The 27,792-nt window shown below is 39.3% G+C and overlaps 1 protein-coding gene across 3 annotated transcripts in view; it reads left to right on the top strand.

Moving 5' to 3' along the window:
• Positions 1-27,792, top strand: part of CCNY (cyclin Y) — a 302,795-nt gene that overhangs the window by 61,335 nt on the left and 213,668 nt on the right. The gene's annotated exons all lie outside the window — the stretch shown is intronic.

Raw genomic sequence — 27,792 nt, 5'->3', positions numbered from 1 at the left:
CTGTTTTTATGACCCTTATTTTGAGGTCTATTTTGTCTGACATGAATATTGCTACCCGGGCTCTTTTTTTTGTCCATTTGCTTGGAAAATTTGTTTTCAGCCTTTTAATGTCTGTGTGCGTATGTCTTTTGTCCTGAAGTAGGTCCGGTGTAGTCAGTGTTTTTGTGTGTCATGCTTTCCTATCCATTCAGCTATTCTATGTCTTTTGATTGGAGCATTTTATCTATTTACCTTTAGGGTTATTATTGATAGGTAGTTATTCATTGCCCATTTCATACCTGTGTTTCTCTCTCTCTGTTTTCCTTCCTTTCCTTCAAGCAGTCCCTTTTGCATGTCTTGCAGAGCTGGTTTGGTGGAGGTGTATTCTTTGAGACTTCTTTCATTTTGGAAGCTCCTTATTTGACCTTGTATGTTGATTAAGAGTGTTGTTGGGTAAAGTAGCCTTGGTTGCAGGCCTCTGGTTCTTATTATTTACAATATTTCTTGCCATTCTCTTCTGGCTTGGAGTGTTTCCTTTTAGAAGTGAGCTGCCAACTTTATTGGGGTTCCCTTGTATTTAACTTCCTGTTTCTCCCTTGCTGACTTTATTCTTCTTTCTTCATCTTGGAATTTGTGATTTTACATATGATGTGCCTTGAAGTGGTCCTCTTTGGGTTCCTCTTGATTGGGGCTTTTTGTGTTTCCTGGATTTGTGTGACTTTTTCTCTTATCAAATTAGGCAAGTTTTTCCTCATTAGTTTTTCTATTTCTTGCTCTTCTCTTTCTTCTTCTGGTATCCCTATTATACCCATATTATTTATTACCTTTCATAGTTTCCTGCATTTCTTTTAATCCCCCTTCATTCTTTCTGAGCCTCTTCCTTTTCTTTCTCTTTCTTGGTGTGTTCTTCTACTTTGTCCTCCATCTCACTGATGTGATCTTCTTCTTCATTGGTACTGCTTTTCTTTCCTTCTGTGTTCTTCAGTTCAGAAATTTTATTCTTCATTTCCTACTGGCCTTTATTGATAGTTTCTATTTCCTTTTTTTGTTGATGTAGTTAGCAGTGAGTTCATTGTGGTTTCTCTGTAGTTTCTGGTAATTTACTGTGTGCTCATTCAGCTTCCTGATACGAAGCTCATTCAGGTTCCTGATATTGCTTTGAACTCAATATCTGATAGTTGAGTTGTCTTTATTTCATTTAGCATTCTGTCTGAGGCTTCCTTTTTTCCTTTCATTCAGGGATTGTTTCTTCATCTGCCCTTTTTTGTCAAATCTCTTTGTTACCCTCAGTTCCTTAAGTTCATGTGTTCTGGCTCCCTGGGTTTATGTTGTGAACTTCTGTGGTCAGATACCTTTGAGATTCAGTGGTGCAGTCTCCTTCATCTATGGAACTCACTTGTCTTGGGCTGTCATTTATGTTGGCTTTGTGTTTGTTTTGGGGTTTTGATTGTTGTTGTGCGTTTCTTTTGTGGGTCCTTCTCACCAGGTGCTTGACTGAGTCACTCTGCCCACTATCTCTTGTATTTTGTTTTTCTGATGAGGGCAGGTTTTTTTGAAGTTGTTTTTTCCATGTATACAAGGTTTTGAGGATTCTCTTTTGCTGTTATTCAATATATGTTCTGGGTAATTTCTCCACTGGGTCCTGGATTGAGGTTAGTGTGGCTTCTGGTCCCTCCTTCACGTTCTGTTCTCTTTTGGAGGTTCCTTTGGTGTTGGGTTTCCTCTTCTACTGGGTATCCTGGTGTTCATCTCTTCCACCTACTCTTTTGTTGTCAGTTGGAGGCAGAAGATAAAATTGTTTCAGATAGCAAGAATGTATTCTGTGATATTTATAGTAGCACCTGGTAGAGAAGAGATAGGAGGTGCTTTGATTATGTATAGTGTTAACCGTGATATTCCATCCAACTACCCACTTTTTAGAAGGGATGGAGAAAAGATAATACTTTTGTTCAGGAGGTTGGAGTTACAAGTTGGGTTTAGTAGGCAATTTGGTTGTGGGAGGTCAGATTCTGATGTAAAGTTAGAGTAAAGTATAGTAAATAGGTGTAGTGTGTGAGAGAATAGAGTCGACCACTAGAGTAATAGAGTTCAGGAAAAGGTGAAGTGGCCTTACATCCGGGAGGAGTGTTGGGTAATATTTACAATTGTATGCAGCAGCTATTATTTACAATAATATTAGAGCAACAATCATGTGATAGAGTCTATGTGATCTGGATTACAAGAATAGGGAGTATAGGAGTTTGAGTAGTGTGTTAATGTAAGATAAGTGAAGTGAAGTACAGTAAATTAGCGATATGCTATGAAAGAACAGGGGAAATCTGTGAAAGGATACAATGTAACCAGCAAACAAAGAAGAGTAAACAGAAGAGGACTACAAAAGAAGAGGAATACAAAAATACTAATAAAAGATGTAAGAATAATGAAAAAAATAAGAATACAAGTGTGCAATAACTTGCAGGTTTTCTGTAATAGCAAAGTGAAATTTGTCACAGTGTCTCAGCTGTTGGTATGCCTCTTCTTTGGGTCTAACTCTGGTCTTTTCAGAATTCCAGAAAAGAGGGTATTGTCTCACTAGTGGGTATTTAAAAAAAAGAGAGAGGAAAAAGAGAAGAAAGAAGAGAGGAAAAAGGAATTGAGAGAGTAAAAAACAATAACAATTAAAGAATAAAACATTATTTTAAAAAAAGGCCTTTTTTTGTGGTTTTAAGCTGGCCATACCTGTTTTCCTCGTCTTGCTGGCTGCAGCAATTTGAGGGGCTTTTGTATCTTGCTGATTAGCACTCAGTCAGCGTCTGCAGCACTCTTTCCAGAGGTAGCCTGGCGCCTGTCTGTGGGTCTTTGGGTTTGAGATCCATGCCTTCCTCAGAGTATACTCTTCCTGAGTTGTGGGGGCGTGCGCTCTGCCAGGCCGCCTCCACCCCATAGGTTCTGGTGAGCACCCTTCCTCATGCTATGGTGGGGGGATACACAGTGCTTCCTGCGCTTTTTTGGAATTGCTGCCCAGGTGGGTGGGGAGGAGTCTGGAGCAATTTCTTCAGGAGAATTTTCCAAACAGTGCCTCTTTTTCAGTTTTTCTTCTTGAGAAATTCCTCCTACGCAAGCCTGCCACTGCATATAGCTGCCTGGCTTCTTGCACAGCCCAATTAGCCAGCCAGACCGGGGACTATCCATTTCAGAGCCCATTATGGCCCAACTCTCAACTCTCCGCAACTGGCCCCTACAGACTCTCTGAGTGCTCATAGCCCCTCTCTGTTTGCTGCTTAGTCCTTATTCTCCTCTCTAGGACTTCAAGCAACTAGGTCTCTTTCAGTGCTGCTCAAACCTTGTTTGGCCTGGGAGGGAGAGGTTGACCCAGCTTTCCCCCAAGAATCCTGTGGCAGACCTAGAAGGCTCTGGGCAGTATCTCTGGTCCGAGTGCTGGTCCCTGAGACCTTATTGTTCAGAAGCACTCACCTTACTGTCTGGTTTTTCAATGTCTGGTACAATTTTTGATCTCCTATTTTCATATATGCCAGGATACTGTTGGCTGTTTGCTCTGTTCCTCTGTAGATCAGCTAGGTTTCTCTCCCGTGTATAGGGGGAAGTGGAATCTGCTCCTTTCTACCTCCCCGCCTTCTTCCCTACCTACCTTTCTCCGGGCACTTTCCATAAAATTTATGATTGTGTTTGTGAATTTTAACTCTCACACTCCATGACTTCAATGGATAAATCTTTCAGACAGAAAGTCAACAAGGAGATAGTGGCCAAAAAAAAGACCCTAGGTGAAATGGGTTTAATTGATATCTTCAGATCATTTCACCCCAAAGCAGCAGATATACATATCTTTCAAGTGTGTGTGGATTGCTTTCTAGATTAGACCACATATTAGGGGAAAAAAAAAACAAGTTTTAGTAAATTGAAGAAGATTAAAGTCATATGTAGCATCTTCTCTTACCACAATGCTATCAAAGTATACATCTGTCAGAAGAAGAATACTGAAAAACAAGCAAGCACAGAAGCTAAATAACAGATTATATAACAATGACTGGATCAATAAGAAGATCAAGGAAGAAGTCAAAGATAACTTGAAACAAATGAAAATGAGAACAAAACAATCCAGAATCTATGGGACACTGGGAAAGCAATCCTAAGAGGGAAATACATAGCGTAATAGGCTTATCTCAAAAAACAAGAAAAAACACGAACAATCAAACTTCAACCTAATGAAACTTGGAAAAGAACAACTTCAAAGCCTAAAGTGAGCAGAAGGAAGGAAATAATTAAGATGAGAGCAGAAATAAAAGAAATAGAGTCTAAGAAAATAATACAGAAAAAAAGTCAATTAATACAAGAGCTGGTTCTTTGAAAAAATAAACAAGATTGACAGACCTTTAACCAGACTCAGTAAGGAAAAAAGAGAACTGACCCAAATCTGAAATGAAAGAGGAGAAACTCTTAAGTGATACCAATGAAACACAAAAGATTGTAAGAAAATATTATGAGCAACTATTTGCTAACAAACTAGATAGATAACCTGGATGAAATGGACAAGTTTATAGAAACATAAAACTTTCCAAAAGTAAATCAGGAAGAGTTGGGGAATCTGAATAGATAGATTACATCTAATGAATTTGATGCACTAATAAAAGCCCTGGTCCAGATGTGTTCACTGGTGAATTTTATCACATGTTCCCAGAAAAAAAAAACACCTCTCCTGCTCAAACTAGTTCATAAATTCAAGGGGAAGGAAATAAGTTGCTTTCTAAACTTATTTCACAAGGCCAGCATTATCCTAACTCTAAAACCAGGTTTAAAAACACTACAATGGAAGAAAATTATAGGTCAGTGTCCCTGATGAACATAGATGCTAAAATCCTCAACAAAGTATACCAAGCTGTATACAGCAATGCATCAGAAAGATCATACATCATGATGAAGTGTGATTTATTCTCGAAATGCAAGGTTAGCACTTCAGTCTCAATTCAGTAAATGTGATTGACCAGGTAAGCAAAATGAATACTAAAAGCCATATGATCACATTAATAGATGCAGAGAAAGCCTTTGATAAAATCCAGTCCCCATTTATGATAAAAACTGTCAGCATAGTGGGAATAGAGGAAATATAACAAAACATAATAAAGACTACATATGACAAACCCTGCCAGCATCATACTCGGAGGGGCAAAAGCTACAAGTGTTCTACTTAAGATTGAGAACAAAACAGGGATGCCTGTTTTTTGCCTCTCTTATACAACATAGTACTGGAAATAGTGGCCATGGCAGTCAGACAAGAAGAAGAAATAAAAGCATCCAAATTGGAAAGGAAGAAGTAAAACTACCTTTATTTGGAGATGACATGATACTGTACATTGAGAATCCCAAAGGTTCCATGAAGAAATGACTAGAGCCAATGAATGTATTCAGCAAAATCATGGGATATAAAATTAATATCCTGAAATGAGTTGCTTTTTTATATGCCAGTGACAAACTAACAGAAAGGAAAATTAAGAAAACAATCCCATTCACAATTACTTCAAAAAGAATAAAATACCTAGGATTAAACCTAACCAAGGACATAAAAGACTTGTACTCAGAAAATTGTAAGACACTGAAGAACAAAACTGAAGATAGAAGTAAGTGGAAGCACATACCATGTTAATGGATAGGAAGAATTAACATAGTGTCCATGCTACCTAAAGCAATCCATAGATTCAGCACAATTCCTATTAAGATTCCAATGACGTATTTCACAGCAGTAGAACAAATATTTCAGAAATGTATATGGAATCACAAAAGAACCTAGATAGAAACAAAGATCTTGAGAAAGAAAAACAAAGTTGGAGTACTCATGCTACCTAATATCAGACTATACTACAAGGCCCGAGTTATCAAAACAGTGTGGTTCTGGCATGAAAACACATAGATCAATAGATGGAATGGAGAGCCCCCAAATAAACCTATACCTTTATAGTTAATTTTAATATTCAACAGAGGAAGCAAGCACATACAATAGGCTAAAGATAGTTCATTCAATAATGGTGTTGGGAAGATAGGACAGATACGTGTAGAAAAATAAAATTAGATCATCTTTTACTGCACATAAGAATAAATTCAAAATTGACTGAGGACTTAAATGTTAGTCCAGAAACCATAAGAATCCTAAAAGAAGATAGGAGCATAATATTGGGTGTATATATGATAAAATATTTTTATAGGCAATCTCCTCAGGCAAGGGAAACAAAAGAAAAAATAAAGAAATGAGACTACGTAAAACTTGAAAGTTTTTGCACAGCATAGGAAGTCATCAATAAAGTAAAAAGAGAACCTACAGAATGGGAGAACATATTTGCTGATACATCTCAAAACAGGTACCTCAAAAAATTAAAAATGGATCTGCCTTTTGACCCAGTAACCCCAGTTCTGGGAATTTATCCAAAAGAACCCAAAACACATTCTAAAGAATGTAAGCACCTGTGTGTTATTTACAGTAGCCAAGATATGGAAGCAGCCCAAGTGTTCATCAATAGATGAGTGGATAAAATAACTATGGGACATTTACACAATGGAATTCTACTGGGCTATAAACAGGAAACTTTAACTGTTTGCAAGAGTATGGATGAACTTTGAGAACATTATGGGAGGTGAAATAAGCTAGTTAGTGAAAGATAAATACCATATGAATTTCAGTTATATGGGGAATGTAAGGAACAAAGTGATTTAACAAGCAAAACAGAGAAAGACTCATAGATGGAGAGCAGTTGGCAACTATTGGGGGGAAGTTAAGTTGTAGAGAGATTGAGAAAAAGGACAAAGGACCCATGGGCATAAACAGTGTGGTGATTGCTAGGGTTAGGGGTGTATAAGGGGACTAAATGGTAATAGAAAAAATAAATATTAATTTAAAAAATAAATATTAATTTAAAAAACAGGAACCAGGGACGTATAGGGAGAATCTGAGTTGTCTGGCATCAGAGGAAGAGCTGGAGTGGCAGCATTCTCCCAGACAAAAGTGCTGGCAGATCCCATTATTGCTTTTCTGAACCCTCTCCCCACAGAGCTGGCAGGTGGGCCCCATATCTGAGACTCCCTCAAGCTCTCTTATACTGTTTGCCCTGCCCTGGTGATTCCCTGGGACACTGCCCCACCTAACTTTTGGGCCCACCCACATTTATTCCAGTGGTTTTTTCATATCAATGGCCTGTCTTGGCTAATGCTGTAAATTTTCCTAAAATCTCTCAGGAAGCATCTGGCCTCAGTGAGCCTTTTACCTCTCACTAAGAGACCCCGGCTATGGTACTGGCAGCTTGGCCTACACTAGGTATCTTTTTCAACTCTTCACAAGTACCAGCCATCTGTAGATCAATTTGTAGTTCATGTTGGGTACCCCTAGGCAGAACACAGTGTGTGGCTGTGTACTTAGTCTGCACTTCCTGGAATATTCCAGATCAGCACACCCGAGGATAGCTTCAGACCACATTGAAGCATCACTGTCCAACCACCTCTACAAGCAACACACTGAAGGTGCGGATTCAGATGGTACCAGAGATCTGCTGAAGTAAGTCCTGTTCTGTGGGGAGGGCCCCGGCAGAGCTGATTCTGTCCATGGTATCAGAGGATGGTGTTTGGTGGTCACAGCCAGTCCTTGCAGCTGATCAGCCTGAGGGTAAATCCATCTCTTTCATGTGCCAACAGCAACCAAGACTCAACTGCTAGAGGAGGAGTCCTCAAGTGTCCAGCTTGGGTGATTGAGAAAGCTGTGATACTGGATCCTACAGAACACCTACTACATTAGGCCATGACACCAAGCCTGGAAGACTTAGCAGCTTTACCTAATACATAGAAACAAACCCAAAGAGTCTGCCAAAATGAGAGAAAAAAACATGTCCCAAGTGAAAGAACAGAAGAAAACTCCAGAAAAACAACTAAACAAAATGGAGACACACAATTTACTAGATGCAGAATTTAAAACACTGGTCATGAGGATGCTCAATGAACTTAGTGAGAACCTCAACAGCATAAAAAAGGACTAGTCAAATGAAGGATACACTAACTGAAATGAATAATTTTCAGGGAATCAACAGTAGACTAGATAGAACTGAATCATATTAGTGATTTGGGATATAAGGAAGCAAAAACACCTAATCAGAACAGGGAAAAGAAAAAAGAATTAAAAAAATAAAGGTAGTATAAGGAACCTCTGGGACAACTTCATGTGTACTAACATTCCCCTCATGGGGGTGCTGGAAGGAGAAGTAAGCAAGCAAGGACTTTCATAATATGACAGAAAACTTCCCTCACCCTGTGAGGGAAAAAGTCACACACAATCCTGAAAGTGTAGAGTCCTAAACAAGATGAATTCAAAGAGGCCCTCACCATGCCACATCATCATTAAAATGCAAAAGGTTAAAGAGAGAATCTTACAGGTATCAAAAGAAAGCAGTTAGTTGCCTACAAGGGAGCTTCCATAAGAATGTCAGCTGATTTCGCAACAAATTTTGTAGGCTGGAAGGGAGTGGCAAGAAATATTCAGAGAGATGAAAAGCGAGGACCTACAACCAAGATTACTCTACCCAGGAAAGCTATCATTTAAAATTGAAGGATAGTCCTGGCTAATCTGGCTCTGCAGTGGACTGTTGGACTGCAAATTGAAAGATCACTGGTTTGATTCCCAGTAAGGGCTCATGCCAGGGTTGTGGCCAGGTCCCCCATTGATGGTGTGTGAGAGGCAACTGATTGATGTATCTCATGCACATTGGTGTTTCTCTTTCTCCCTTCTACAATTAAATAAATAAAATACTTAAAAAGATAAAATTGAAGAGTAGATAAAGAGCTTCCCAGAAAAGAAAACGTGGAAAGAGTTCATCACCACCAAACTAGCATATATGAAATTGTAAAGTGTCTTCCTCACGAAGAAGAAGAAAAAGATCAAAGATATGAACAAGAGTCCTGGCCTTATGGCTCACTTGATTGGAGTGCCATCCCATACACCAAAAGGTTGAGGGTTTGTTCTGGTCAGGTCACATACCTTGGTTGTGGGTTCTATGCCCAGTCAGGGCACCTATAAGAGGCAATTGATCCATATTTCTCACATTGATATTTTTTCCTCTCTATCTCTTTCTCCTCCACCCTTCCTCTTTCTCTCTAAAAACAGCCTCTCAAACATAGCTTCAAGTGAGGATTAAAATATTTTATTAACAAATAAGAACAAGAAAATGGAAATAGATACATTATCTATTAACAACTGAATCTGAAACAAGCAGAACAGAAACAGACTGTTAGAGAACATGTTGATGATGCCACATGGGAGAGAGGCTGAGGGGATGGGTGAAGGGATTAAGAAGTACAAATTGGTTGTTACAGAATAGTCATGTGGATGTAAAGGACAGCATAGGGAATATAGTCAATAATATTCTAATAACTATTGTGCCAGATCTGTGCAAGATTTATTGAAATGATCACTTAAGTAAACTATGTAATGTCTAGTGACTGGAGTGACACATCTGAAACTAATATAATAATGTATGTCAACTATAATTGAAAAATAAAAATGATTTAAAAGTAAAAAAGATCACTGGACTGCAACCTTAGTTTTATTTGCAACTTTAATTCTCCTTTTCTATGTAAGGTAACATATATGCAAGGATTAGGATGTTGATATCTTTGGAGCCATTCTGCTAACATAGGCTCTTTCTGTGTTTCCCCAGTACAGGGTACATACCAAGTTATATAGAAGTCATCCGTTTACATTTATGTTTCAGTTCTATGAAATTTTACAAACTTCCCCAAGGCAGGTACTGTATTTATTTCATCTTTGAATTTCCTGTAGCACGTGATGCACAGCTAGAATGCTTATGAGTGTTTGCCAAGCTAAACTTAAAAATTTCAAGGCTCTGATTTTATTTATGAACAAACTAAGAGCTAGAGAATTACCAATTTTACATCAAAGCCGAGAACTCAAAAGCCTTTTTTTTATCTCTCATATAAAGCCATTATATGCAAAGCTCAGTGTGTGCAGTAAGAATACATTATTGTTGTTGTCTCTCATAAAGGCATCATTTGCTATTGCCCATGAGTGTGAAACCAAATGAACAAAATGAATCACTGCTTGTAGAGCTGCAGACTGCTGTCTTCTAAACAGAATAAGTTTGTTCAGCATTTAGAAAATGGGAAATGTCATAGCAAACATTGATTGGCTGGCTTTTAAGGAGCATACTTTGAAATTTTGAGAACTCAGATTCTGTTTGTACAAAATATAGCATATAAATTATATCAACACAATTGCATAATTTGATCTTGCTTTATCTTATGACTGAATTTACATAAATTCTTGTCAGTATGTTTGACTTTATATAAATGCCCTTTGTGCTGCCTTTCATGATTAATTAGGAGGAGGCAAAGTTAGAATGGACAGATAACCAAAAAACCCCTTCCCAGGATGCATGGTGAGCCTGCAGACAGTAACCCTACTATGGGAGGAGGAATGCTTACAAAACCTGACACTTTTTAAATAAAAATGTATTTTATTGATTATGCTATTACAGTTGTCCCATTCCCTCCCCCCCCCCCCTAATTCATGTACATGGGTCATTCATATAAGTTCTTTGGCTTCTACATTTACTATACTATTCTTAAACTCCACCTGTCATTTTTTACCTACCATTTATGCTTCTTATTCCCTGTACCTTTTCCACCATTCCTACCCACTTCCCATTGGTAATCCTCCATGTGATTTCCATTTCTGTGATTCTGTTCCTGTTCTAGTTGTTTGCTAGGTTTGTTTTTATATATTTTTAGATTAAATTAATAGTTGTGAATTTGTTGCATTTTACTGTCTCTATTTTTGATCATCTTCTTTTTCTTAGATAAGTTCCTTTAACATTTCATATAGTAAGGGCTTGGTGATGATGAACTCCTTTAATTTGACCTTATCTGGGAAGCACTTTATCTGCCTTCCCATTTTAAATGATAGCTTTGCTGGATAAAATAATCTTGGATGTAGGTTGTTGCCTTTCATGACTTTAAATATTTCTTTCCAACCCCTTTTTGACTGCAAGGGTTTTTTTGAGAAATCAGTGGAAAGTCTTATGGGAACTCCTTTGTAGGTAGCTGTCTCCTTTTCTTTTGCTGCTTTTATGATTCTCTATATTTAATCTTGGGTAATGTAATTAGGGTGTGCCCTATGTAATTCTTTGAGTCCAGTGTCTTTGGGACTCTCTTATCTTTGTGGAGGTCTGTTTCCTTTGCCAGGTTGGAAAAGTTCTTCATTATTTTTAAAAAATAATTTTCAATTACTTCATCTTCTCCTTCTGGCCCCCCTATGATTTCCGAGGTTGGAACATTTAAAGTTGTCCTGGAGGTTCCTAAGCCTTGCCTCATTTTTCCGAATTCTTGTTTCTTCATTCCGTTCTGGTTACATGTTTATTTCTTCCTTCTGGTCCAGACCATTGATTTGAGTCCCAATTTCCTTTGTGTCACTGTTGGTTCCCTGTACATTTTCCTTTATTTCACTTTGCATAGCCTTCACTTTTTCCCCTATTTTGTGACCATACTCACCCATTTCTCTGAGCATCTTGATTACCAGTGTTTTGAACTGTGCATTTGATAGGTTGGCTCTTTCTTCATTGCTTAATTGCGTTTTGTCTGGTATTTGATCTCTTCTTTCATTTGGACCATCTTTTTGTCTCGGTGTGCCTGTTATGTAGTAAGGGGCAGAGCCCTAGGTATTGGACAGGGCAGGGCAACCCTCCTTCCTGGGTTGTGACGCTGTATGTGAGGAGAGGTGTCTGAGAGGGAATACTGCAGCTTCCTCAGTTCTCAAGCGAGCTTTCAGTCACTTCCCCTGCTACCTATAAGCAAATTGGGCCCTTCTGGTGCTGATTCCCAGGTAGGTGGTTTTATTTATGTCTAGGACCTTGTGGGTCTCTCCGACGAACTCTCCTGTAAGGCTGGGAGTTTATCCTGCTGCCTCAACTGCCATAGATTTTTTTCAGTCATAGGTATTGAGGCTTTGTTTATTCGCCCTGCAACCCTGGGTTGCATGGTCTGTCTTGGTGCCTAGTTGTTCCTCCTGGTTTATCCGCATGCAAATGTGGGACCACCTGGTCTACCATCCATGGCCCTGCCTGCCCTGGTCTTCCAGCTGCCAATTTTCTCCAGTCCTCACTGCCCAGCTGCCAGTCTGCCCCTCCTATCATTCTGGATGAATGTTTCTTCTTTAACTCCTTGGTTGTCAGACTTCCATACAATTTGGTTTTCTGTCAGTTCTGGTTGGTTTTTGTTTTTAAATTTGTTGTTGTACTTCTTTTGGTTGTGTGAGGAGGCACAGTGTGTTTACCTATGCCTCCATCTTGGTCAGAAGTCCCAAAACCCAACACTCTTGCAAGTTCGGCACACATTCTTTCAGGTTTTAAAATAGAATTGAACATCTGTTGTATTCTTTTCGTATTTGACATTTATTTTTTATATATCTGTCTATTTATTCACCAAAGCCAGCCCTCATGAAAATGACAGCCTTTCCTAAGTTTTTATTAAATGCTGGTTGCCTTGAGGATGTTCCTGCACATTTGGTTTTGTTGTGAGCCAAAGTTGGACAGTTGTCAGCTAATGAAAGGGCTTCCTTCCTTTTGCCTTACTTCATAGCTGTTGGAAATTTTTTGGCCCTTGTGTTTCTGTCTTACTTCTATCTGCATCCCTACACATGCCCAGGGCAGGCCTGTTCTTCACTCTGTTCCCTAGCTCGGTGTGCCTATCTAATACATCTAAGACCCTTAGGGCCTTCATAATGGTGATGTGGCACAGGCTAGTGCTTTCATACTGTTAATTTTTTTGAAGTATTGAACTCCCTGCCTTTTAAGAAATGAGATACAGAATCTCAAGATACATAAAATGGATTAAAGTAGAACTGCTCAGGTTGATTCTGAATGGGAACCCAGAGCTTTCTTTGCCTCAGCCCAAGTATCTATATATCCCTCTGGTAACACAACCCAGTTGAAAAATAGCTAGTAAAGTGTAAAAAGCACAGAACTTGCCACTTAGTAGATGTGTTTTTTTGGCAGATCACCCTATTTTTAAGTTTTGTCATTTTTAACATAGGACTACTAATACCTACCTCACTGGGTAGTAACAAGGATTAGATGAGATTATGCTTGTGAAGAGCCTAGGTTCTAGCAGGTTCTCTATAAATGTTAGCCTCAGTTGTTGATTTGGGGATCCTCCTTCATTTTGTTGTTTTCTTCCTCCTCCTCTGTCCTCTTTCTTACCTTCTAGCCCTGTTTTTATTTGCCAGTCCTTCGTGGCCCGACTTTCTCCATGACTACCTCATTGCCTGTTCCTAGTCACATGAATCCCAACCTTCTCCAAAATTCCTGTTACAGTTACTTTATATTCCATTAAAATGGGTTCAATATGACATTTTCTGTATTTATAAAAGTAATATGTGTTTATTATAGAAAATTTAGAAAATGTCTTCTAGGCTTATATAGCCTAGAAGAAAATACCTAAGATCTTTCAGGACAGGAGCTCTCTTTTTATGTTTTTCTCTTTCTGATGTGTAAATGTAGTGGGAAACATCCACTGCATACTTGATACTTTATGATGGATAAACCCTATTAGTTTCAAGTCTGTGGTGTGTTATTTGCCAATTTGAAAGGAATTTTGATTTTTAAGGTAAAGGAAGAAAAGATGTCTCCCATGAATTATGAAAATAAAGTCCAGGGAAAGTCACTGTTCTAAGTGTTGTGAAGGATACAAAGTGAGTGGCCCAAGACTGGATCCCTGTCCTCAAGGAGCTTACGACTCATATTGAGTTAAATGCTTTAACAATAATGTAGGAAGTGCAACAGGTAGAATGTCTTGTGGCTCATCAAGGTCGAGGAGGTCAGATCTAGCAGGAGGTCTGGAAAGTCTTCAAAGGCACTGAGATTAGAACTGGAACTTGCTGTGAGCTTGGATTGTGATAGCTGTCAAAGTAGAGGGGCACATTTTGGTGAGGGAACAGGTAGAAAAAAGGCAAAGGGACAAAAAAGTGCAAGGTATGTTTAGGTGAGTCCTTGTAAAAGAGCAGAGGAGGTAAGTAAGACCTGAAATCCCTGCTGATCCTGCAGCACTGTGCAGTCACTGCAGAGTTGTGAGTGGAGAAGTTAGATGACTAGTGATGTGACTGATGTGGAAGTGTGTGGGGCACAGAACCCACCACAAAATCTAGTCCAGGGGTTTGGAGTTGAGTTCTATCTTTGTCCTCTTTTGGAGTACTCTCGACACCTATCACAATAATCCTGAATGAACTCTTTTTTACTATTCTAGCACTTATCAGAAAAAGATTTTTGTTTAACACAGGAGCATGTTCTAATAAATGCATGACAAACTGAATTGCAGGAAGAGGGATGATCAAATAGTATTTTCTTCCCTGCTGTCTTGGGCTTTTTATTGGCATTGTCGTGAGTGGTGTTTCATGCTTAATTTTATTAATTCAGAGAGAAATAATTATCTTTCTCCTTGTGGAGGCATGTCTGTAACTTGGTGTGAATTGGCTGTATTTAAAACTTTTTCTTCCTGCCTTTCCATTTGCCTTACACTTTCTCTGCACCCATATCATAGGGGCACCTCCCTTGCTTACAGATTGTTTTGGGAGAATATATGTAACCAGTGACATTGACCTGAGAGCCTCAGGAGCTAGTTGTTTCCTCCCTGATGATTTTTAAAAATATTTTAGTGATTTATTTTTAGAGAGGAACAAAGGGAGAAAGAGAGGAAGAGAAACATTGATTGATTGCTTCTCATACCTGCCCTTACTGCGGACTGAACTCTCAACCCTGTTTGGGAATTGAGCCTGCAATGTTTTGCTTTGTGAGACAGTGACCAACCAACTGAGCCACACCAGTCAGACCTCTTGATGTTTTTCTTACATCTTTTCTCTTTTCTGGTTTTCAAACCATTCTTTATGAAGAGGCAACTGACCAAGTATAAGCTCAGGCTTTAGCGCTTCTTTGCATTTATTAAACTTTTGGGTTATTTCTCCAGCCTCCAACTGTGTTGTAAAGGCTTCATTCAGTAAAGTTAGAAGGAAATGTGATGACTGTTGTGCATGTTAACATATAAAAAATAGCTTGTGTTGAGGCAGGGTTATGACCTCTGGATAGGCAGAATGAGTGAGCCGAGCCTTTTGTTGGCAAAACTGGGTTCAGTGAATTCATTACTTCCACTTCATTGCTCAGTATGGCTTGTGTATTATCTTTAATTATGTTAGAATATAGATGACTTATGATAGTAGGTGTATCTCCTACCTTCCCTAAGAGGTGTGAAGCTGTAGCTAGGATTGGCCTTTAGGGCTGTGGTAGTCCCTGACTCTTCGTTTTGGAGACCTATTTGCATGTTTTTTTGACTTCTCTGCCACTACTTTAAAGTTTCAGTGTGTTAATTTTCTTCACCTTGAGAAGCCTGATAGGAGTAATTCATAAGGATGAGAATGCTGAAATACAAGAAATTATCCATACTGCCTTGATTAAATTAAAATTTGTGCTTTTTGTGTGCCTTTAAAAGAATTTCACACTGTGAAAACCCTAATATCTGTGATTTGAATTATTTAACAAAAGCATTCATTTTATTGCAGATTTGAATAGCTCACATTTGCTTGAAAAAAATAAAGAAAAATCATTGGGGGTGACCTTTACATTTGATTGGTTTAATAATCAAATCTTAAATTGAAAGACACCCCATCACTTTGCCATATCCTAGTCACTGTAGTTGGTTCTCACTGGGATTGATCTTCTTTTGGTGTGCTCTCACAGATACTTGTTAATGTTTGAAGTATCCATGATCTCTTGTGCCTTTTAGTTCAGGATTTTGGTCTGTTTTGACTTTAGGTCAGGGTTCTTATTTCTAACTTAGTTTAGTTTTGAGGGGCCTCCTGACCAGTGTTCTCCATAAAATGACATAGCCAGAATATATCCTATCACAGGACTGTTTATTAAACAATAATTCTGTGCATTAGAAAATTAATCTTTATACCATAAACTCACTCTGTGAGGCATTCTTGTTCTTTTCTTTCATTGTGGTGAAATACATATAACATTTAGCATCTTAACCATTAGGTATAGAGTTGTGGTATTAGTACATTCACATTTTGTGCAAACCATCATCGCCATATAGCTGTGAACAAACGCCAATATTTGAGTCTTTCAGCCTTAACATACTGGGCCAAAAGAAATGCAAGAGCAGGAGTTTGGAGTGTGGAAAGGAAATAGTTTATTGTAGAATTGCCTGGTTGGGAGTGCAGGGAGCTCATGGGTTGAAAGACCTGAATTCCAGATGGCATGCATGTCACAGATTATGCAGGACAAAATCACGAGGATTCAGGTGAGTGTTGGGAGCTGATTGGTTTGAGGTGAGTTAAGGATAATAAATCATACCTTTAGGTCTTGAGGACAGCTCTGAGGTCTGCTCTGGTATTTCTCTGTCAGATCTCATGGAAAAGTAGCCAGAGGGTCCTGCCATCTTAGGGCTTAGGAGCTGAAACGTAACTCTAGGTTAAGATGATGGTATCTTTAGCTGGCCAGAGGTTTTGATCTTGTGATCTTGAGTTAGGTCTGGGTTATTGTTTTCTGCTTCCTCAGAGGTTAGTGATTATCCAGGGGAAAGGTTAGGTCTCTGAGGGGTGTACAGAGACATAAGAAGATTTCTAAAGCTGTACTCACAAATCAAATCAAATCAAAATCGTGAGGACCCTTGTTGGTTTCACATCTGCATAAGTTTTTTCATCCCATAAAACTGAAACTCTATACCCAATAATAAATATCTTCCTATTCTCCCCTATCCCATGCTCTTGCAGCCACCATTATACTTTCTATGTTTATGATTTTGAATACTCTAAATATATACATGGAATCATACATTATTAATCTTTTTTTTGACAGGCTTCTTTTATATGACATAACACCCTGAAGTTTCATCCATGGTGTAGCATACTACAGAATTTTCTTTCTTTTAAAATTGAATAACAAAAAAATAGACTGAATAACTTTCCATTGTATGTATAGAGCATATCTGCTTGTTACTTCATCTGTTAATGGACACTTGAATTTCTTCCATGTTTTGGTTATTACGCATAATGTATCTGTCAACATGGTTGTACAAATATATCTCTTTGAGACCCAGCTTACAATTCTTTCAGTTATATACTCAGAAGAATTGCTGGATCCTGTTATAACTGTACTTTTAATTTTTTTTGAGGAATGTCCATATAATTTTTTATAGTGGCTGTACCATTTTTCATTCCTACCAGTAGTGTACAAAGGTTCCAAATTCTCTACATCCTTGCCATCATAGTTTTGATCTCCATTTCCAAAGTAATTGTGATTTTGAGCACTTTTTCATGTGGTTATTGGCCATTTATATATGTTCTTTGGAAGACTGTCTATTAAAGTCCTTTGCCCATTTTTGAATGAGCTTGTTTGGTTTTTATCATTGAAGATTGAATTTCTCTATAATTGTACATGCTAGATATGTAATCCTTTATCAGATATATGATTTGCAAATATCTTTGCCCATCCTGTGAGTAGCCTTTTTGCTCTGTGGATGGTGTCTTTTGATGAACAAAATGTTTTAATTTTCATGAAGTCCAGTTGGTCTGTTTTTTATTTTATTATCTTTGCCTTAGGTGTCATATCCAAGAAATCATTGCCAAATCCAATATTGTGAAGCTTTTTAAAAAAATCTTCTCAGAGTTTTATTGTTTAGGTTCTTGATCTGTTTTGACTTTATTTTTGTATATGGTGCTAAGTAAGGGTCACACTTTTTCTTTTGCATATAATACCCAGTTTTCCCAGCATTATCTGTTTAAAAAACTCTCCTTTTTCCATTCAGTGCTCTTAGCACCTTTGTCAAATATTATTTGACCATATTTGTGACAGTTAGTGTCTGGGCTGTATTCCACTATGTGTCTCTATGCCAGTACCACACTGTGTTGATTATTGTAGCTTTGTAGTAAGTTTAAAAATCAGTGTGATTTTTAAATCAGTTTTTAGCATTATTTATTTATTTATTTAATTCTTGTTCAAGTACAGTTTTTTGTCTTATATTCCCAACCCTGCCCCCGCTCCCAGTACTCCCGCCCTCCCTCCCATTTCCGCCCCCCACGCCCCCCACCCTTAGTTATTGTCCATGTGTTCTTTATACTTGTTCATGTGAGTCCATCCCCTTTTACCCTATGATTCTCTCCCCTCTCCCCTCTGGTCCCTGTCAGCCTGTTCTGTATTTCAGTGTCTTTGGTCATATTTTGCTTGCGTGTTTGTTTTGCTGTTTACATTACTGTTAACGATGATATCATGTGGTATTTTTCTTTCACCGCCTGGCTTATTTCACTCAGCATAATGCTTTCCAGTTCCATCCATGATGTTGCAAAAGGTAGGAGCTCCTTCTTCGTTCTGCAGCATAGAATTCCATTGTGTAAATGTACCATAGCTTTTTGATCCAGTCCTTGACCAATGGGCATCTAGGTTGCTTCTAACTCTTGGCTATTTTAATTGTGCTGCTATGAACATTGGGGTGCATAGGTTCTTTTGGATTGGTGCTTCAGGGTTCATAAGGATATACTCCTAACAGTGGAATTGCTGGGTCAAAAGACAAATTCATTTTTAATTCTCTTAGAAAATTCCATACTGTTTTCCATAGTGGTTGTACCAGTCTGCAGTCCCCGCAACAGTGCACTAGGGTCCTCTTTGCCCCACAGCCTCTCCAGCACTTGTTGTTTGTTTCTTTGTTTAGGGTAGCCATTCTGACTGGTGCAAAGTGGTATCTCATTGTGGTTTTAATTTGCATCTCTCTGATAGCTAGTGATATCGAGCATCTTTTCATGTGTCTCTGCATCCTCTGTATGTCCTCCTTGGAGAAATGTCTGTTCAAGTCCTTTGCCCATTTTTTAATAGGGTTGCTCGTTTTCTTACAGTGGAGTCATGAAAGTTCTTTGTATATTTTGGAGATTAAACCTTTGTCTGATGTATCATTGGCAAATATATTTTCCCAAACTGTTGCTTCTCTTATTATACTGTTTTCCTTAGCCATGCAGAAGGTTTTAAGTTTGATGAGATCCCATTTGTTTATTCTTTCCTCTATGTCCCTTGCTCTAGTGGATGTATCAGTAAAAATCTTGTTGCGTGGAATATCTGAGATTTTCTTGCCAATGCTCTCCTCTAGGGCTTAAATGGTTTCATGGCTTACATTTAAGTCTTTTATCTACCTTGAATTTCTTTTGGTGTATGGTGTAAGTTGGTGCTCCGGTTTCATGATTTTGCATGTAGCTGTCCAGTTCTCCCAACACCATTTGTTGAAGAGGCTATCTTTATTCCATTTTATGTTACTGCCCCTTTGTCGAATATTAATTGACTGTAGAGATTTGGGTTTAGTTCTGGGCTCTCTGTTCTATTCCATTGGTCTATGTGCCTGTTTTTATGCCAGTACCAGGCTGGCTGATTACAGTGGCCTTGTAGTACAGTTTGATATCATGTATTGTGATCCCTCCTACTTTGTTCTTCTTTCTCAAAATTTTGGCTGCTATTCGGGGTCGTTTATGATTCCATATAAATTTTTGAAGTGTTTGTTCTATGTCTGTGAAATATGCCATTGGTACTTTAATAGGTATTGCATTAAATCTGTAAATTGCTTTGGGTAATATGGACATTTTGGTGATGTTAATTGTTCCAATCCATGAACACGGTATATGTTTCCATCTGTTTGTGTTTTCCTTGATGTCTTTCTTCAGTGTTGTGTAGTTTTCAGCATACTGGTATTTTAACTCCTTGGTTAGCTTTATTCCCAGATATTTTATTTTTGTTTTTCCTATATAGAATGGGACTTTTTTCTTGATTTCTGCTTCTGCTGTTTCATTGTTGGTATACAAAAATGCCATTGATTTCTGGGTATTGACTTTGTATCCTGCTGTTTTGCCAAATTTATTTATTAGTTCGAGCAGTTTTTTGGTAGAGGCTATAGGATTTTCCATGTATACTATCATGTCATCTGCAAACAATGCCAGTTTTGCTTCCTCCTTTCCGATTTGGATGCCTTTTTTTTCCTTTTCCTGTCTGATCACTGTGGCTAAAACTTCCAATACTATATTGAACAGAAGTGGTGAAAGTGAACAACCTTGTCTTGTTCCTGATCTTAATGGAAGAGCTTTTAGTTTTCCCCATTGAGTATGATGGCTGTAGGTCTCTCATATATGGTCTTTATTATATTGAGGAATGTTCCCTCTATTCCCACTTTGCTGAGTACCTTTATCATAAATGGGTGTTGTATCTTCTCAAAAGCTTTTTCTATGTCTATTGATGTGATCAGATGGTTTTTGTCTTTGCTTTTGTTTATATGGTGTATTACCTTTACTGATTTACGAATATTGAACCATCCTTGCATCCCTGGGATGAATCCCACTTGGTCGTGGTTTATGATCTTTTTGACTTATTGTTGGATGCGATTTGGCAATATTTTATTGAGGATTTTAGTGTCTGTGTTCATCAGTGATATTGGCCTGAAGTTTTCTTTCTTTGTTGTGTCTCCATCTGGCTTTGGAATTAGGATGATGGCTGGCTTCATAAGAAGAGTTGGGGAGATTTCCCTCCTTTTGGAATGTTTGGAATAGTCTGTGAAGAATAGGGGTTAGCTCTTCCTTAAAAGTTTTGTATAATTCTTCTGTCAAACCATCTGGTCCAGGGCTTTTATTTGACGGGAGTTTTTTGATTACTGCTTCAATTTCATCTGCTGTTACTGGTTTGTTCAGGTTTTCTGCTTCTCTTTCATTGAGTTTTGGAAGATTATATTTTTCTAGAAGTTTCTCCATTTCACCTAGGTTTTCAAATTTCTTGGCATACAGTTCTTCATAGTAATTTCTTACAATCCTTTGTATTTCTGTGGTATCAGTTGTTATCTCTCCTTTCATTTCTGATTGTGTTTATTTGGGTCCTCTTTCTTCTTTCTTGATGAGCCTACTTAAAGGTTTGTCTGTTTTGTTTATCTTTTCAGAAAACCAACTCCTATATTCATTGATCTTTAGAATTGTGCTTTTAGTCTCTATGTCGTTTAAGTCTGCTCTGATCTTGGTTATTTCCTTCCTTCTACTTGCTCTGGGCTGTCTTTGTTGTTGTTCCTCGAGTTCTTGCAGGCATCGGGTTAGGTTGTTTGAAATGGTTCTATCTTCTTTAGGTAAGCCTGTATTGCTATGAACTTCTCTCTCAGGACTGCCTTCACTGTGTCCCATAAGTTTTGCATTGTTGTGAGCTCATTTTCATTTGTTTCCAGAAGCTTTTTGATTTCTTCCCTAATTTCAATCTTGACACATTCATTGTTTGATAGCATACCATTCAGTCTCCATGATTTAGGGTGTTTTGGGTTTTTTTCATTGGGGTCGGTTTCCAATTTTAGTCCCTTGTGATCAGAGAAAATGCTTGGTATGATTTCTATTTTCCTGAATTTGTTGAAACTCGTTTTGTGTCCTATCATGTGGTCTATCTTTGAAAATGTTCCATGTGCATTTGAAAACAAGGTGTATCAGTTAAGTCCATTTCACCTAGGGTGTTGTTTAATGCTGGAGTATCTTTGTTGATATTTTATTTGGAAGATCTGTCCATTTTTCACAGTGGGGTGTTAAAATCCCCTACTATTATTGTGTTTCTGTCCATATCTTTCTTGAGGTCCTCTAGGATTTTCTTCATGTATTTAGGTGCTCCCGTGTTGGGTGCATATATATTTACGATGTTAATATCTTCTTCGTGGATTCTTCCCTTGAGTAGTATGAAGTGATCTTCTGAATCTGTCTTTATGGCCCTTTTTTTGAAGTCTATTTTTTCTGATATGAGAATTGCTACCCCGGCTTTTTTTTCTTGTCTGTTTCCTTGGAAAATTTGTTTCCATCCTTTCACTTTTAGTCTCTGATGGTCTTTTGACCTGAGTTGGGTTTCTTGTAGACAGAATATGTGTGGATCATGCTTTCTTATCCATTCAGCTATTCTATGTGTTTTAATTGGTGCATTTAATCCATTTACATTAAGGTTATTATGGATGGGTACTTATTCTTTGCCATTTATGTACCTGTGTTCCTCTCTGTCTCTCTCTTTTCCTTCCTTTCCTTAAAGCAGCCCTTTTAGTAATTCTTGTAGAGGTGGTTTGGTGGAGGCGTATTCTTTTAGACTCCTTTTGTCTGTTGGGAGCTCTTTATTTGGCCTTCTATCTTGATTGAGAGCCTTGCTGGGCAAAGTAGCCTTAGTTGTAGGCCCCTCTTTCTGGAATTTACCTGGAATATTTCTTGCCATTCTCTTCTTGCTTGGAATGTTTCCATTGAGAAGACAGTACCCAACCTTATTGGGACTCCCTTGTATGTTACTTCCTCTTTCTCCCTTGCTGCCTTTAGGATTCTCTCTTTGTCTTGGTGTTTTGTCATTTTAATGCTGATGTGTCTTGCAGTAGGCCTTTTTGGTTTCCACCTGATTGGGACTCTGTGATTCCTGAATTCGTGTGACTTTATCTCTCCTCAGCTTAGGAAAATTTTCCGTTATTTCTCTTTTAAAGAGGTTTTCTATGCCTTGTTCTTCTTCTGCTCCTTCTGTTATTCCTATTATTCGGAAATTACTATGTTTCATATTGTCTTGCATTTCTTTTAAACCCTCCTTATTCTTTCTGATTCTCTTTCCCATTACTTGCTCAGTGTGGGAGATTCTTTCTACCCTGTCTTCTAGCTCACTTATGTGGTCTTCCGCCTCATTGATCCTACTTATCATACGTTCTACTAAGTTCTTCAGTTCAGAAATTGTATTCTTAATTTCCTCTTGGCCTTTGCTGATGGTTTTTATTTTCTTTTTCATGTTGATATAGTTTGCGGAGAGTTCATTGTAGCTCTCCTGTAGTTTCTGATAGCTCGGTGTAAGCTCTTTGAATTTCCTGCTGACCAGTGCTTTGAATTCAATATCTGATAGTTGACTTGCCTCTATTTCATCTAACATTCTTTCTGAGACTTCCTCCTTTTCTTTCATTTGGGGATTGTTTCTTTGTCTTCCCATTGTTTGTGATGGTCTTCTTGTTGGCCTCAGCATGTTAAATTGATCTGTTCTGGTTCCCTCGGTTTATGTTGTGAACTTCTGTGGTAGGATACCTGCGAAATTCAGTGGTGCAGACTCCTCTTGTTTGTTTCCAGCTGGTCAAGCCTTTTCTTCTGGTCTCACTAGCTGCAGCAGCCTGAGGGGTTATTAGGGTGGCTTTCTTCCCTTCTTGGTGAACTGAACCGGTCTCACCAGTGCCTTCCCAAGATGCAGACTGGCGCTGCTTTCCAGCGCCGCCCTGAGAGCATATTTTTTTCCCAGGGTTCCCAGTCCTGGTCTTGCGTGAGGGCACGCGCTCCCAGCCAGGCTCCCCTGGTCTCACAGGTTTGGCGCTGACCTTTCGCAGTGCTATAGGAGGACGCACGGGCGACTCTCAGTTCTCTCAAGCCTACAACCACAGTCTGACTCCCGGCGTTTTTCAGTCTTCGCCCGGCTGGGTAATGAGGGCGCTGAGGACTGGCTCTCTTCCAGGGGCCTTGCTAGCAGCCCAAAGCTTCCTGAGACTCCTGGCAGAGCCAGCTCAGGCCCTATGCTACAGGGAATGCACAGGGCACTCTCAGTTCTCCCAAGCTGGCACCCGCAACCTGACTCCACGGGTTATCAGAGCCTTCTAGTTTGCTTCCCTTCCCCACTCCTCTCTCTGCCACTACGGGCAAACCGATCTCTCCAGGTGTTTTACAATCTGCCCCCTCTCGGATAGGGAGGGTGGTGATGACTAGCTGTCTCCCAGGGTCGTTGTTTTCTGCCCTTGGCTCTCAGAGACCAAGGTCCCCCAGCCAGGGCCCTGGCACGGCCAGGTGGAGGGCCTGCAGCCTCTGTGTTGTTGCCTTGTACCTTGTTGAACTGAGGTCATCTCCTCTCCTCCACCTCTATCATTCAGTGTCTGTTACACTTTCTGGAGCCCTACCTTCCTATATGTTGGGTCCCTGTTGGCTATCTGCTGCGCTCCTCTGCAGAGCAGCCTGGTTTTTCTCTGGCATGTGGGCGGAAGTGAAATCCTTTGTCCTACTCGCCACCATCTTCGAGACTCTCCTATTTATTTATTTATTTTCAGAAAAAGTGACTATAAATTTTTTATTATTAAATAGGGCAAGTGGAGTTAATAATCAAGATGATTAATAGAGAAACAGAGATATATATTATTATACGTAGGTCTGAACTGCAAATTCATATCCAGTAACTTTGAGGCTTATATTTTTCTTATGTGGCTTATGAGGTTTATTTTCTTACATTTTTTGAGGGAGGGTACATGAATCCCAGTGAGTCTGAAAAGTGATCTGTTGAGGTTCCTGAAGAAAATATTAATACTCTCATTCATATGAAATTTTAAAAAAACCATATTATTGGCTTTAATTTTTTACTTTATTTTTTCATCCTTTTTTTAAAAAATATATTTTATTGATTATACCATTACAGTTGTTCTATTCCCCCCCTTCAATCCCTTCCACCCGCACCCTCCCTCCCCCACCATTCTGCCCCCCTTAGTTTATAACCACGTGTCTCAAGTTCTCTGGATTCTATATTTCCCCCGCTATTCTCGCCCTCCCCCCAATCTATTTTCTACCTACCATCTATGCTATTTTCTGTGCCTTCTCCCCCTTCTCCCCCTCCCACCCCCCTGTTTCTAACCCTCCATGTGTTCTTCATTTCTATGGTTCCACTCCTGATCTAGCTGTCCTCTTGGTTTGCTTTTGTTTTAGGTGTGGTTGTTAATAGCGGTGTGTTTGCTGTCCTTTCATTGTTAATATTTTTCATCTTCTTTTTCTTATATAAGTCCCTTTAGCATTTCATATAATAAGGGCTTGGTAATGATGAACTCCTTGAACTTGACCTTATCTGAGAAGTACTTTATCTGTCCTTCCATTCTAAATGAAAGCTTTGCTGGATAAAGCAATGTTGGCTGTAGGTCTTTGGATTTCATGACTTGGAATACTTCTTTCCAGCCCCTTCTTGCCTGTAAGGTCCCTTTTGAGAAATCCGCTGACAGTCTGATGGGTACTCCTTTGTAGATGACTGTCCCCTTATCCCTTGATGCTTCTAGGATTCTCTCCTTCATTTTGGTCTTGGCTAATGTAATTATGATGTGCCTTGGTGTGTTCCTTCTTGGGTCCAACTTCTTTGGCACTCTCTGAGCTTCCTGGATTTCCTGGAAGTCTATTTCCTTTGCCAGACTGGGGAAGTTCTCCTTTATTATTTGTTCAAATATGTTTTCCACTCGTGGCTGTTTCTTTCCCCCTTCTGGTACCCCTATAATTCGGATTTTGGAACGTTTAAAGATGTCCTGGAGGTTCCTAAGCCTCTCCTCATTGTTTTGAATTCTCATTTCTTCATTCCTTTCTGGTGGGATGTTTTGTTCTTCCTTCTAGTCCATTCCATTGATTTGAGTCCCCGTTTCCTTTCCATCACTATTGGTTTCCTGTGCATCTCCCTTCATTTCAATTAGTTTAGCCTTCATATGTTCCTCTAATTTGTGACTACATTCCTCTAATTTGTGACTATAATCTACCAGTTCTGTGAGCATCCTGATAAATAGTGTCCTGAATTGTGCTTCTGAGAGGCTGGCAATTTCTTGGTTACTGAGAGTTATTGGCTCTGGTACTTTGAGTTCTTCTTGTGCCATCTTTCGGGTTGTTCGTGCCTGTTCCATAGCAGGATCAGAGCCCTAAAATGTTCACTAGAACAGGGCAACTAAGTCGCTGGGTTGTGACGTTGTATGTGGGGGCGGGCTCAAAGAGTGACAATGGCTCTCACCGGTATTGCAGGGCAACTAAGTCGCTGGGTTGTGACGCTGCATGTGGGGGCGGGGTCAAAGAGGGACTATGGCGTCCTGTCCGCTGCCTGCCGCCACGGCCCTCACTGGTGCCGCAGTTGCTGCCATCACCTGGCCCACGCGTTTCGTCCCACTGCTCGCGAGTGTGCCACCGCCGTCAGCCCTCGCCCCCTGAAGCCTGCGTGGTCTGTCTCACTGTGCGCGAATATGCACCTGCGGTCTGCCCCGCACCCCAACTGGTTCTCGTCTGCCTGCGTGCCTGGGTCGGGGGCCCTGTCCTGCCCGACCCTGCTCGCTGCTGGCTCCGCCCCTCTTACCGTCCCCGTTGAACGGTTAGATGTAGTCGGACTTCCGTATAATTCAGTTTTCTGTCCTTTGGTTGTGTCTTTGTTTCTCCAAACCTTTGTTTTATTCAAACTTGGTTGTGGGAGAAGGCACAGTGTTTCCACCTATGCCTCCATCTTGGCGGAAGTCCTATTTTTTCATCCTTTTTAAAAATTGTTTTTCGGGTACAGTTTTCTCCATTTTCCCACCACAACTCCCCACTGCCCCAGCCAACCCCAACTCCCTCCATTGATCCTACTCCTCTTTGGCTTTGTCCATGTGTCCTTTATACACGTTCCTCACAACTCTTCCCCTTGTCTTCCCATTATCATCTCTCACCTCCCCTCTGGTTACTGTCAGTTCTATTGATATTGATATTGATAATATCAATATTTGTGGTTATATTTTGCTTGCTTTTTCTTTTGTTGATTAGGTTCCACTTATTATGAGGTCATATGGTATTTGTCTCTCACCGCCTGGCTTCTTTCACTTAGCATAATGCTCTCCAGATTCATCCAAGTTGTCAAAATCAGTAGGAGCTCCTTTCTTTCTGCTGCATAATATTCTATCATGTAAATGTGTCATAGTTTTTAGATCCATTCATTTACTGATGGTCATTTAGGTATCTTCCACAACTTGGCTATTGTAAGTTGCTCTGCTATGAATATTGGGGTGCATAGGTTCTTTTGAATTGGTGTTTCAGGGTTCTTAAGATATAATCTCAGCAGTGGAATTGCTGAGTCAAGCGGCAGTTTCATTTTTAGTTTTCTGAGGAAACTCCATACCGTTTTTCACAGTGGATGCAAGCAGTCTGCATTCCCACCAACAGTGCACTAAGTTTTCCTTTTCTCCATAACCTTATCGTCACTTGTTTGTTGATTTGTTTATGATGGTTGTTCTGATCAGTGTGGTGGTATCCCTTTGTAGTTTTGGTTTACATCTCTCTGATGGCTAGGAATACTGAGCATCCTTTCATATATGTCTCTGGGCCCTCCTGTATGTCCTCCTTGGAGAAGTGTCCAAGTCCTTTGCCCATTTTTTAATTGAGTTGTTTGTCTTCCTGGCGTGGATTTGTGTGAGTTCTTTATGTATTTTGGAGATCAAATTATTGTCACAGGTATCACTGGTAAATGCGCTTTCCTATGTGGTTGTTTCCCTTTTCATTTTGCTGATTTTTTCTTTAGCCGTTCAGAACCATTTTATTTTGATGTGGCCCCATTTGTTTATTCTTTCCTTTATGTCCCTTCCTGTAGGGGACACATTGGTGAAAATATTGCTGTGTGGAATATCTGAGATTTTCCTGCCCATGTTCTCCTGTAGGAATTTTATGGTGTCATGACTTATATTTAAGTCTTTTAGCCATCTTCAGTTTATTTTTGTGTATGGTGTAAGTTTGTGGTTGAGTTTCATTGTTTTGCATATAGCTGTCCAGTTCTCCCAGCACCATTTGTTGAAGAGACTATTATTAGTCCATTTTACGCTTCTGCCCCCTTTGTCAAATATTAATTGACCATGGAGACTTGGGTTTATTTCTGGGTTCCCTATTTTGTTTCATTGGTCTGTGTGTCTGTTCTTATGCCAGTGCCAGGCTATTTTGACTATAGTTGCTATTTAAAAATATGTAATTCTAAATTTAAGAAAAAAGTCTTAATGTAAACTGAT

The sequence above is a fragment of the Sturnira hondurensis genome, unplaced genomic scaffold (genome assembly GCF_014824575.4).
Source record: "Sturnira hondurensis isolate 20B ecotype Veracruz unplaced genomic scaffold, ASM1482457v3 Scaffold0023456, whole genome shotgun sequence".
Taxonomy (NCBI): Eukaryota; Metazoa; Chordata; class Mammalia; order Chiroptera; family Phyllostomidae; genus Sturnira; species Sturnira hondurensis.
Note: the sequence above shows the minus strand (reverse complement) of the source record. Positions and strands in the feature narration are given on the sequence as shown.